At 47.5% G+C, this 10,637-nt stretch overlaps 1 long non-coding RNA gene across 1 annotated transcript; it reads right to left on the bottom strand.

The window, feature by feature from the left end:
* Nucleotides 1-1,274: 1,274 nt before the first annotated feature.
* On the bottom strand, nucleotides 1,275-8,699 carry LOC146072849 (uncharacterized). Its single transcript, XR_014473247.1, has 2 exons — nucleotides 8,436-8,699; nucleotides 1,275-1,715 (listed from the first exon to the last, which is right to left on the bottom strand). It is a non-coding gene; the product is annotated as an uncharacterized LOC146072849 (long non-coding RNA).
* Between the last annotated feature and the right edge of the window lie 1,938 nt (nucleotides 8,700-10,637).

The raw sequence follows: 10,637 nt of genomic DNA on the forward strand, positions 1-10,637 counted from the left end.
TTAAAACTTAATTATTTTTTATTTAACGGCAAATACTACCTACAGCTTCGCGGCTGTGCGATGGGGTCCTCAGTGGCCCCATCGCTGGCCAATTCATTTATGTTTGGGGTGGAAAAACTTCTGTTTTTCACAGATTCCAAAGATCGGTGTTGTTATACACCCGTTACATTGACGACCTCCTGATATGTTGGTCAGGAGGATCGCAGGCTCTCACAGATCTCCTGGAAGAACATAATAAATCAGAGTCCCCGGTAAAATTTACTTTCAACATACATGCCACACAGGTTCAGTATCTCGATGTATGTCATCTATTTGATCACCTGTCGTGCGGCCGCAACTATGTGGGCAAAACAGACTGCACCTTCAAAGAAAGGGCAGCAGCCCACAGGTCCGCCATTAAGTCGTCCATTTCCACAGGCCACAGTGAACAGACCGTAGCGCGACATTTTGCGCAAGCACGGCACACATTGGCATCTCTGCGGTATCGCATCATCGATCATGTACCCCATGACGTCACTGTTAGGCGCCCGGACGGACGCGGCGGGGAACGTGAATGGATCCTTCAAATATTTATGCTGGTTTTGTTACATGTATGTCTGTCTCTTTTGCACCTTGATAAAAAGGCAGAACGGCCTTGAAACATCGGCTTGAATTGCATAGCCTCTGGTGTGGTTTTTTTCTTGTTGGAGTGCCGCCGCCGGTGATTGTACGTAGAGCTAGTATCCACTGCTCACGGAAGGCACCCTAGTCCATTGACCTAGTTTGCAACCTTGCCACAGCGCATTATTGTGAGTGCCGCCTCAAGGATTATATATATATATATATATATATATACATACATGTGTGTGTGTGTGTGTATGTGTAATGGGCATTACGGGGTGAGTGCCATACTGTGTAATGAGCATTACGGTGTGTGTTATAAATAATATGTAATGGGCAATACAGTGTGCGTCAATGTGTAATGGGCAATTACGGTGTGTTACATAATGTGTAATGCCTCCTTTTTTATGCCACGCCTCCTTTCTGTGAGGCCACACCTCCTTTCTGTGAGGCAACACCCCAGGGTCCCGCCTGCTTTAGGTAGGCCTGGGTGCTGAAAATGCCAGGGCCGATTTCTGTCCCCAGTCCGGCCCTGAGCTAAGCTGACAACGGGCTGCCGCCGTGAAGCAACACAAGAGGTACTTATATTGCTATATAGACCATTTAATAAGAAAAGTAGAGTAACAGGTCAGTGCATAGTACATAAGAGATAGTTATACATAAAAAAGACCAGATAGACAAACTATGTTTATTTTTATCATTGCCATTTAAGGGGAGCTGTAGTAACATTTGAAAGACTCATACTTACTGATAATCCTTACCAGCTCGTTTTTGGCTGAGTACTGTCCGGCTCCCATATTGGATCACTGAGCTGATATCATTAGAACCAACGCAGAATTTCATCACCACGAAGCAGTAATAGGTAGCAGAGTCTGTTTGGCGAAGCCCCTTTATATGGAGATCGGCCAGTCCTTTCAGCTCTGTCATTCCACTGTAGCTGGGATGAACCATCTCTTTGGAGGGGTGATAGGCATAAACATGACCCGTGTTGCCGACTCTCCAGTAAACTCCAATCCACATCGGCTTCCTGCCTGCTGGGAGAGAGTACGAGCAGTTGAGGGTGACAGAGTCTTCTGTTTCCCATGAGGCCTCAGGCTGATGTTGAATGGCTGACTCTGGAAAGAGAGCAGGAGACATGACAAAGGTTAGAGTAGGAATTATCACCAAACAATATTCATACCATAGCTTTAACACTAAGGGGGAGATGTACTAAGGTTAGAAGAAATAAAGCGGGGAGAGATAAAGTACCAACCAAACATCTCCTAACTGTCCTTTTTCAAACACAGCCGGTAACACGGTAGTTAGGAGCTGGTAGTTATTTCTCTCCATTAGAGATGTACAGAGAGTGGTTAGAGGCTTTGAGAGTCTCCGAATAACCACCCAATATACTGCACTGATGCAATGTCCATACTGTATGTGTTCCTTGCCCACACTGGGCATAGCTCTGCATCTATGTAACTAATTATTCCTACAGTAGGTAAATCTTTAACAAAAATTGTAATTATATTATCTGTTTAGTACAATATTTATGCAATACAGCAGTGGCTCCCAAACTATGCGCCGTGGCTTCCTGGGGTGCCGCAAGCGCAGTGACAAGGGTGCCACGGCGCCAGTGTCCCTAGAGCAGGGACGGATACAGAAGTTCTGCTCTCTCCCTTCCTCTCACCTCGCACTGACAGACTCCCCTGCAGCAGTAGTGTCCATGCCCGGCATCCTACTACTGCCTCCTCCGGCCATCCCCTTCCCCTCCCACACTGTGCACGGATCCTTACCCACAGCCTAGCAGTGCTGTCAGTCTGACAGTGGAGTGAGCCCGGTACCCAGCACTGAGAGCAGACAGTGGAGACCCTGCTGACTCTTGACCTCCGTGATGGGGACCTGGCTCACTCCACTGTCAGACTGACGGCACTGCTAGGCTGCGGGTAAGGATCTGTGCACAGTGTGAGAAGGGAAGGGGTTGGGTGGAAGTTGTAGGATGCTGAGCAGGGACCACTGCTGCTGGGTGTCTGTCAGTGTGGGGTGAGAGGAAGAGAGGGAGCAGGACTTCTGGCTGCCTAGGGCGGCGATCGGAGGCTAGTGTGCCCGGAGGTGAGGGTGCAGATGGCGCAGTGTGCCAGGAGGTGGGTTAGGTAGGTGCAGTATATCAGGGGCTGGTAGTGCATGTAGGGGGTTAGTTGGGTGAATTGTGGCAGTGGGTTAGGTGGGTGCGGTGTAGCAGGGGCTCACAGTGCAGGTGCGTGTAGGGGGTTAGATGGGTGCAATTGGGCAGTGTGGCAGAGGGCTGCAGTGCAGGTTGGCACAGTGGGGAAAGGGATTAGGTGGGTGTAGTGGGATATATGGATGCATTGCCCCGCTTGCTGCTGTCCCTGGCTGCAATGTGTGTGCTGGAGGCCGCTGGTCGCACCTACTTACCCATATTAATTATTTTGGCTTAAGGGTGCCTTGAAAAAGTCATGGAGACCCAAAGGGTGCCTTGGACTGAAAAAGTTTGGGAACCACTGCAATACAGTATTTAAATGCAAACTGTGGGCCCAATTCAGACCTGTTGGGAAAACTTTTGAAGAACCCAAAAACATGCATCAACCATATGTGTGTGCTGACCATTATCATGTCCACCCTTTGTACCCATCGACTACATGCCAGCTGAACATACGATGTTTGTATAGAAAACAGTGTTTTGGTGACCACACACAGGCGCTCTGTGGAATCCAACAGGTTTTGTATTCACAGTAAGATGTCACACTGACACAAACATAAAACCATGTATAAAAGAGAGAAGATCCTCCAATATAGATACATGGGATAGTCTTTCTCAGATTGGAATTAGGAATCTGTAGGGATGGAATAAGTGCACCTTCTAGGCTCCAAAAACATGCTCTAAGTTGGGTCCCCCTGTATCCAGATGTACAGTCACAAGCTACTGATGTGTTTCGAGCCTATAGTGGCTCTTCTTCAAAGGCTATCTGTGCACTTCAGGGGGGTGGGCAGGGGGAGTGTAACGTGATCTGATGTCATCAAGCCCCGCCCCCATTCATGCAGAATGCTGCAATTTGTGGGTCTACAGGAAGAAGGGAAGAGCTAAAATGCCGCAATGTCTCTCCATCTGCCTGTGTGGCACCCCACTCCAGGGTTACCCCTCGTGTGCCCCTGTGCCCCCAAAGGGATTTAACCATCGCAGCCAATGCTGCTTAAAGGACCTTCTTCCTATGTGAACCTGCCGGGCTGTGAGGGGTTAAATCAACCCAGCAGAGCACTAGGACCCTGCCTCCCATTCCTACCTGCCTTCCTGAGGGGGGAGCACGCCAGTAAGGAGCAGCAGAGCGTGACAGGAAGAGAGAGGTCAGAAGTGACCTGAGCCCGGTAAGGTGAAGGAGAGTGAGGAGACGCCATGCAGTCTGAGAGTGAGAGGAGCTGCAGCGTGAAGTGCCAGAGTCCAGCATCAGAAGAGAGAGAGCAGCGTACTGTGAGTGCCGAGGCTGGAAAGGAGAGCAGACGCAGCAGAAGAGATCCTGGCGGTGATTGACAGCAGCGCTGGGAAGCCGCTGCTTGGCCGGGGGAGTGCGCGCCAGCAGGGGGATGCCAGGAGAAATAATTTTTTGGGGGGTGACTAGTCACACAGAAAATATCTGAGGTAAATTTTATGGTGGACCCCTCCTAAATAGATCTGATTCAGCTTGACATATATCTGATAAGGGGTGTGCTACCACAGGACACAGGGTTACTGGCACATAAGAAAGAAAATAATGTCTGTGTGGTGCACCTAGAGAGTTTCTAAAATGTAACTTTTATTCAATATTTTTTAAAAACTGCGAAATATAAAACACATATACACATTGTTAATGTTGATCTAATATGACCAAAGGACAATAAGTGAAAAGCCTAGGTTACGTATTATGTCCGTAACCAGCGTACCTTTTATACCTAGCTACGTGCGAACAAAACGTAGCGCACCTTTATTGTGTATTATACACCAATGAACCAATACCTTAATAATAGATCCCTTCGCAGTACTCTGTCTCTAATCTGCGAATACACCTTTAAGGACAGTGTCCGTAATATACCTTATCGCAATATGAGAATAACAGACGAGACCACAGTATAGAAGTAAGGAGATAGAAACTCCGTAAATGATGTATTAAAGTCCCTAATGGACAAAAGGGGGTTACAGGAATAGAAAATAACAGGTATAACAAGTAATACAATAGTCTAACAATGAGTATAATAATCAAGCTCTGCTAGGGGAAGAAAAACAGACACAGGATACAATCAGCCAACAATACAATAAAAGTAAGTATAGTGAATGCAACCGTTTACCGTCTCATCAAATATGCGCAGCGCAGTCCGGTCGGAGCTCACTATGTTCAGGTTTGAACTATAGTCCGGTCAATGGTCAGGGAAAGGAAGATGTGCCGAAGTGACCAAGGCCGCTCTGGGTCACCTATCTTATAGGGTCAGAAAGGGGAGGTCAAAGGCCATTCCTATTGGTCAGGGTTTGTATGTCAAGTCCTCTGTGATTGGGGTAAAATGATGCACCTGGTTTGGATAGGTGCAGGGGAGTGACCTTTGAAGTCCTTTGTCTGTTGGTATCGTCGTCAGGGGTTGTAAATAGCAGTAAGAACCGGTTACAACTAGATTCTTTTGTTATACACTTTTTAACAGAAACAGTCTTGGGAATATGGATTTTATCCATAACTATCGGACCGTATGAATTGCGATTTATTCGCAATGACCGGAATACTGCGCATAAGAAACGGAACGTAACGGTACTAAACATTATACAGACGGATGTATGTAATGCTAACTAAGCTATGTGTGGTGCTCTGAACCTTTAACTATATTTTATTTAGTGTAAGTATGTTATTATGAATTTATGTGTAATAGTATGGCTGCGCTTCTGGTCCACTTTGTCACACAGACTCGGGTATGGAAACTTTATTTGCGCAACTCTGCGAACCAAAATGGCGGCCATACTATCCTAAAATGGCGTGTGTGCAACTCGACTTTAACAACATGAAACAAAACAATGACATAAAAAGGATATAGAATCCTCACACCGTGGGGCCCCAGGGTACAGTATGTCTCCCTTCAGTATGGTAGTTAGCTGATAATTGTGTGTTTTTAGAACTGCTATCTTAACCCTATAGGTATATGGCAGTGTTGACACAGTATGTCGGCATCTCTGATCCAGAAATAATTTAATTAGCAGATATGGGTATGGATAACATATATAATTGACGGCGGGAGTGAGAGGAATGCTGTTTTATTTCCGTGTGATGCCGTGAGCCTGGATTGCTCAGTATTCGGTAGGGAAAACAGCAATACACACAAGCCGCCGCAGCTTATCTGCTATGAGTGACAGCGGTTAAGGTACACCGCTGCACTCTCACTAATCCGTCTGTCTGGAGGTGCTGTAAGCTGGACGCCGTGTGCCACGGTGAGACACAGCGTCTTCAGGCTGAGATGGGTATGTTACCAGGACCGAGACCGCTCATTAGGTTTAAGTTTAAAAATGTAACATTTCATGAGGGAGGGGGAGGCTGGGAGCACACACACAATGTGTGTGGTCTGCGTACGCTTCGCAGAGAGAGCGTCAGAGGACCAACCAGGCTGACATCCGGAGCTTCCTGAAATACCTGAGAGTCATGCATATTCATCACATGTAAATGAGAAGAGGTGTGACTTTTTTGAACAAACTTTATTGTGTTGGCATTCTGACACAGCCTCTATGTGGTCTTACAAAAGAATGTAAATGAATACAAAACATATATACTGTACAATGTTTGGATGCTAGTAGCAAATTAGCAGAGACTATGTAGCAATCCACAATTTGTGCAGTATTTGATTTCACAAATGCAGAAAAAATGTTTTTATAAAGTTTTTATAAATAAATCTCTATAAATACATTTTTGGTCTTATCCATGTCGGTTGTGTCTTTATAAATTTACTAGAAATCCTCAGTTATAAGAAAACAGGCAGCCAGGCGGCGGCGCGGGAAGCGCTGATGGGTTTGAAAACTCACCGCACGCTGATTGGCTGAATCTCAGCCAATCAGCATGCGGAATGTTTTCAAACCCAGCAGCGCTTCCCGCGCCGCCGCCTGGTTGCCGGATAGCGTGCATCACTGCAAGGACCCCGCCGCCAGATCACACAGCGCCGCAGGTACCTGGCACGGACATCCCTGCAGCCTCCATGCGAGGGGCGAAGTGCCGCCCTCCAGTGGCTGGCGCCCTAGGCAAATGCCTAGATTTGCCTAGTGGTGGCGCCGGCCCTGGGTCTTACCCACATAGTGTTTTCCGCAGGGGCACTCTAAGTTATAGATAACCCCTGCGGTGCCACATGTGATGTAATGATTCATTTTGATTCATTTTCCAATCTTTCGAAATGTATCTTTGTAGAAATCTTGTGGGTTAATGTGGGGACATCATCTGCAAGTACCACATCTAAAAGAGCCTTTTGGTGATGACTATTCTCGTCTCTTTCTCCAGGTGACTGTGTACCAAGATATCCCTCAGATTGTCACTGCGTCTCCAACTTATATCAATTTTGTTTCCCAAAATTTCTTCCAAATCTGGGTCAGTTTTTAGGATGTTAAGATGCTTGTTCAGTGCCTTTTGGACTTCTTGACACTCATGGCAGAAGGTGCCAATGAATCTGATCTTTTCGTGTTGTTCCTCCTTCTTGTTTTTGCCAGAAGCAGCCTGAGACAGTAGGCGGCGAATACACCCGGGCCCGGTGATGATTGACAGACCGGGGTGGCGCGTTGTCTGCACTGCACCCTATGGAAGGGGATGCCTGCAGGGAGCCCAAGCAGCAGCAGCACAGCAGGGAGGGGCCACTGCCAGTGGTGACTACACAGGCGGAAGCCCGCCATGTGGAGGAGCCAGACAGGTCGAGACCGGCTGGGCCGGCAGATGCAGCTGACACCCACAGGTCCCCAGGGTTTGCCCTTCTCCCCACCAGGGAATCCCTGCACCAGGGGACACCTCTGCCACTGAAAGGATATTTATTATTAGAGGGACTGCTACACCCACCAGGGACTGTTCCCCCACTGTCTACCCTCACCGCCTACTTCCACATGCCCAGGGAGTGAATCCCGTTGGGCCAAACCAAGATACCTCACCCCTTGTAGGGGAGATTAGGAGACAGAGGCCCCTGCCTGCAGTGTATGAGATACAGGGACAACGCTTTTAGAATCAGAGAGTGGACAGCACCTGTGAGGCTCTCATTGCTAAGGCCGGACACCAGTTAAGATTATCCGGTACCCTGGTTAATACCCAGCACAGGAAGTTACCCCAAAAATAGGGAACTTACCTGTCCCTCAGTGAGGACCGTTTTACATTAGTGTGCACACTATTATAGGGACGTACCCTTATATGCTTGAGGACCTGCTGACGTGGGTCCATTGTTTTTGGCCGAAGACTGGTATTCCGTGACAGTGTATATTGATTAATTTGCTGTTAGATTATATTGAGATTTTTTGAATCGTTTAGGAAGGAACATCAGGTCTAATCACTTTCATATACTGATCCATCAATGAAAAACATACATAGGGATCATCCAGATCTGAAAACCTTCAATATGACCTAGTTGCTAACTGAAAATATCAGTAATTGAAGATACAAAAATAAAAATAAATAAATCACTGCACATATGACAATACATTTTCTCTATGATTCACTAACTTTTACTGTATTTTAACTTTTACTTACTTAGCACCTGAATATCATCTTACTCTACTTCTATTATTGGTATTACTTCTATTATTACTAATATTCTCAGTAACTCTAATATGTGTTTCTATATTGATTAGAAAATATGGATTTTAGGTTATTTACCTGCTGCAATTACTAAATCTGTACCACGCGCAGACCCTGGGGTAGGATCTCTTGTCTGCGTCCTCACCACACAGCAGTACCGGATACTGTCAGATGGTCTCACATCTCTTACTCGTAATGACAGGTCCTCAGGGAAATTCTTTACTGACCAGCGTCCAAATTCTTCCGTCTTATTATGCTCCGTCCATGTATTAATTATACTATTGATAGAACACAGGACACTTGTCCCCATCCTCCAGGTGACGTCTCTTATATACATATCAGCTGCATGACAGGGTATTGTCTAATCGCTGTGCCCAACTATCCCCCCACAAATGACATAACTCTCTTGTTGGATAAAATTGGCCACAGCAGCCATCTTTATTGAAACAATACAATTTTAAACAATAATCCAAAACATTCCCACGGAAGGTGGTCCCCGAGGCCCTCAATATATATCCACACCTCTAAGCACTTCCAGGAGCTCTTACCCCCAGCCGATAGCGATTGGCTCGAGGGCACCAATTGTACACACCCAGTGCTCATTAATTAACCTCACCCAGGGGAGTCCAGCCCCCTCATGGGGCCCTCCCCGCCGCATAATTAAGCCTCAATGCCACCAACCTCGAGGACCCCCTCCACACAGGCCACTGTGACAAAAAGACATCCTATCAAATATTCTACCTAAACTATAAAAAATAGGGAAGGGTGGGTGGGAGCTGTTGAGAAAATCTCCCAGTGACCCCTATTTCCTGCCTGAACCCTGCTTATAAACCCCTCCAACACCCTGTTAAGCCCCTCCCCCTATGACCCTCTCCTTAAGCACTCCTCCTATGACTAAACTGCTAGTCAGCTCCCTACAAACCCTGTCAGGGGAGCCTACCCCCAGGCTTTGCCTCCAGTCCGGCTCCTACATGACAGGGTATTGTCTAATCGCTGTGCCCAACTACCCCCCACAAATGACATAACTCTCTTGTTGGATAAAATTGGCCACAGCAGCCATCTTTATTGAAACAATACAATTTTAAACAATAATCCAAAACATTCCCACGGAAGGTGGTCCCCGAGGCCCTCAATATATATCCACACCTCTAAGCACTTCCAGGAGCTCTTACCCCCAGCCGATAGCGATTGGCTCGAGGGCACCAATTGTACACACCCAGTGCTCATTAATTAACCTCACCCAGGGGAGTCCAGCCCCCTCATGGGGCCCTCCCCGCCGCATAATTAAGCCTCAATGCCACCAACCTCGAGGACCCCCCTCCGCCACAAAGCACGAGGTTAAACCCTTAACCCCGTGCGCCCCCCCCACATCCGGAACGCTGTTTCTATTCCCTCTTGTAGTCCCAAAGACCAAACATCTATCCCCACAGCATTCAGGTGCACACCGTCACCTCTCCAAAATGCCCCGGCACCAGACTCAAGTTCCCTGTGCCTCACCACAACAGCCCCGTTCCTGGCCATAAAACGCCCAATCGCCCTGTTAACTTTAATCCGTGCCTTATTGAGCTTGTCAGCCGACCTCGCATCCCTCTAATAATGGCGTGGCACGATGTCTGACCAAACCGTGATTAATTCCGGAAACATTGCCCATAACCGTAGGAGATCAAACTTGATATCCCGTATCAACTCCCTAAATGGTCTGCCCCCAAGGTCATTCCCGCCCACATGCAGAACTAATATGTCGGGAACCCTATCGAGCCGAACAAAACGGTGAAATTCCTGCAGCGCTCCACTCCATACCATACCGCGTTTTCCCAGCCAGCGAACCACTGCCTCCTCTCTATCCAAACCCAGCTGGCGGCCGTTCGGTCTGACATCAGCCCGTAAAGCTCCCCAAAAGACATATGAATGTCCTAAAATCCAAATCAGGCACGGAGGCTGCCCTAAAACAGAAAAAACACGGTCAACCTCAACAATCCCCTAAACGAACATAAGACCGAAAGCGAGACGATTCCCACCGCCCAATACGCTTAATCAACTCATCCCCAAATCCCATTCTAGCAGCCTCAGTTGCGGCCCCAATGCGGAAAGAGTGACCTGCGTATTCCTCCCCCTTGAGGCCCAACGTCCGCAGGACTGCTCTAAACACACTTGTGAACTGAAACCGTGATAAAAAGGATCCATTCGCATGCATCAGCAAAGGATCCCTTTCCCTGCCCACTCTTACCTCCTTAAATATCCTCAGCCGTGCCACCGGGCACATATCTGAGCCTGGTACAG

This window comes from Crinia signifera, chromosome 4, assembly GCF_055691185.1.
Source record: "Crinia signifera chromosome 4, ASM5569118v1, whole genome shotgun sequence".
Taxonomy (NCBI): domain Eukaryota; kingdom Metazoa; phylum Chordata; class Amphibia; order Anura; family Myobatrachidae; genus Crinia; species Crinia signifera.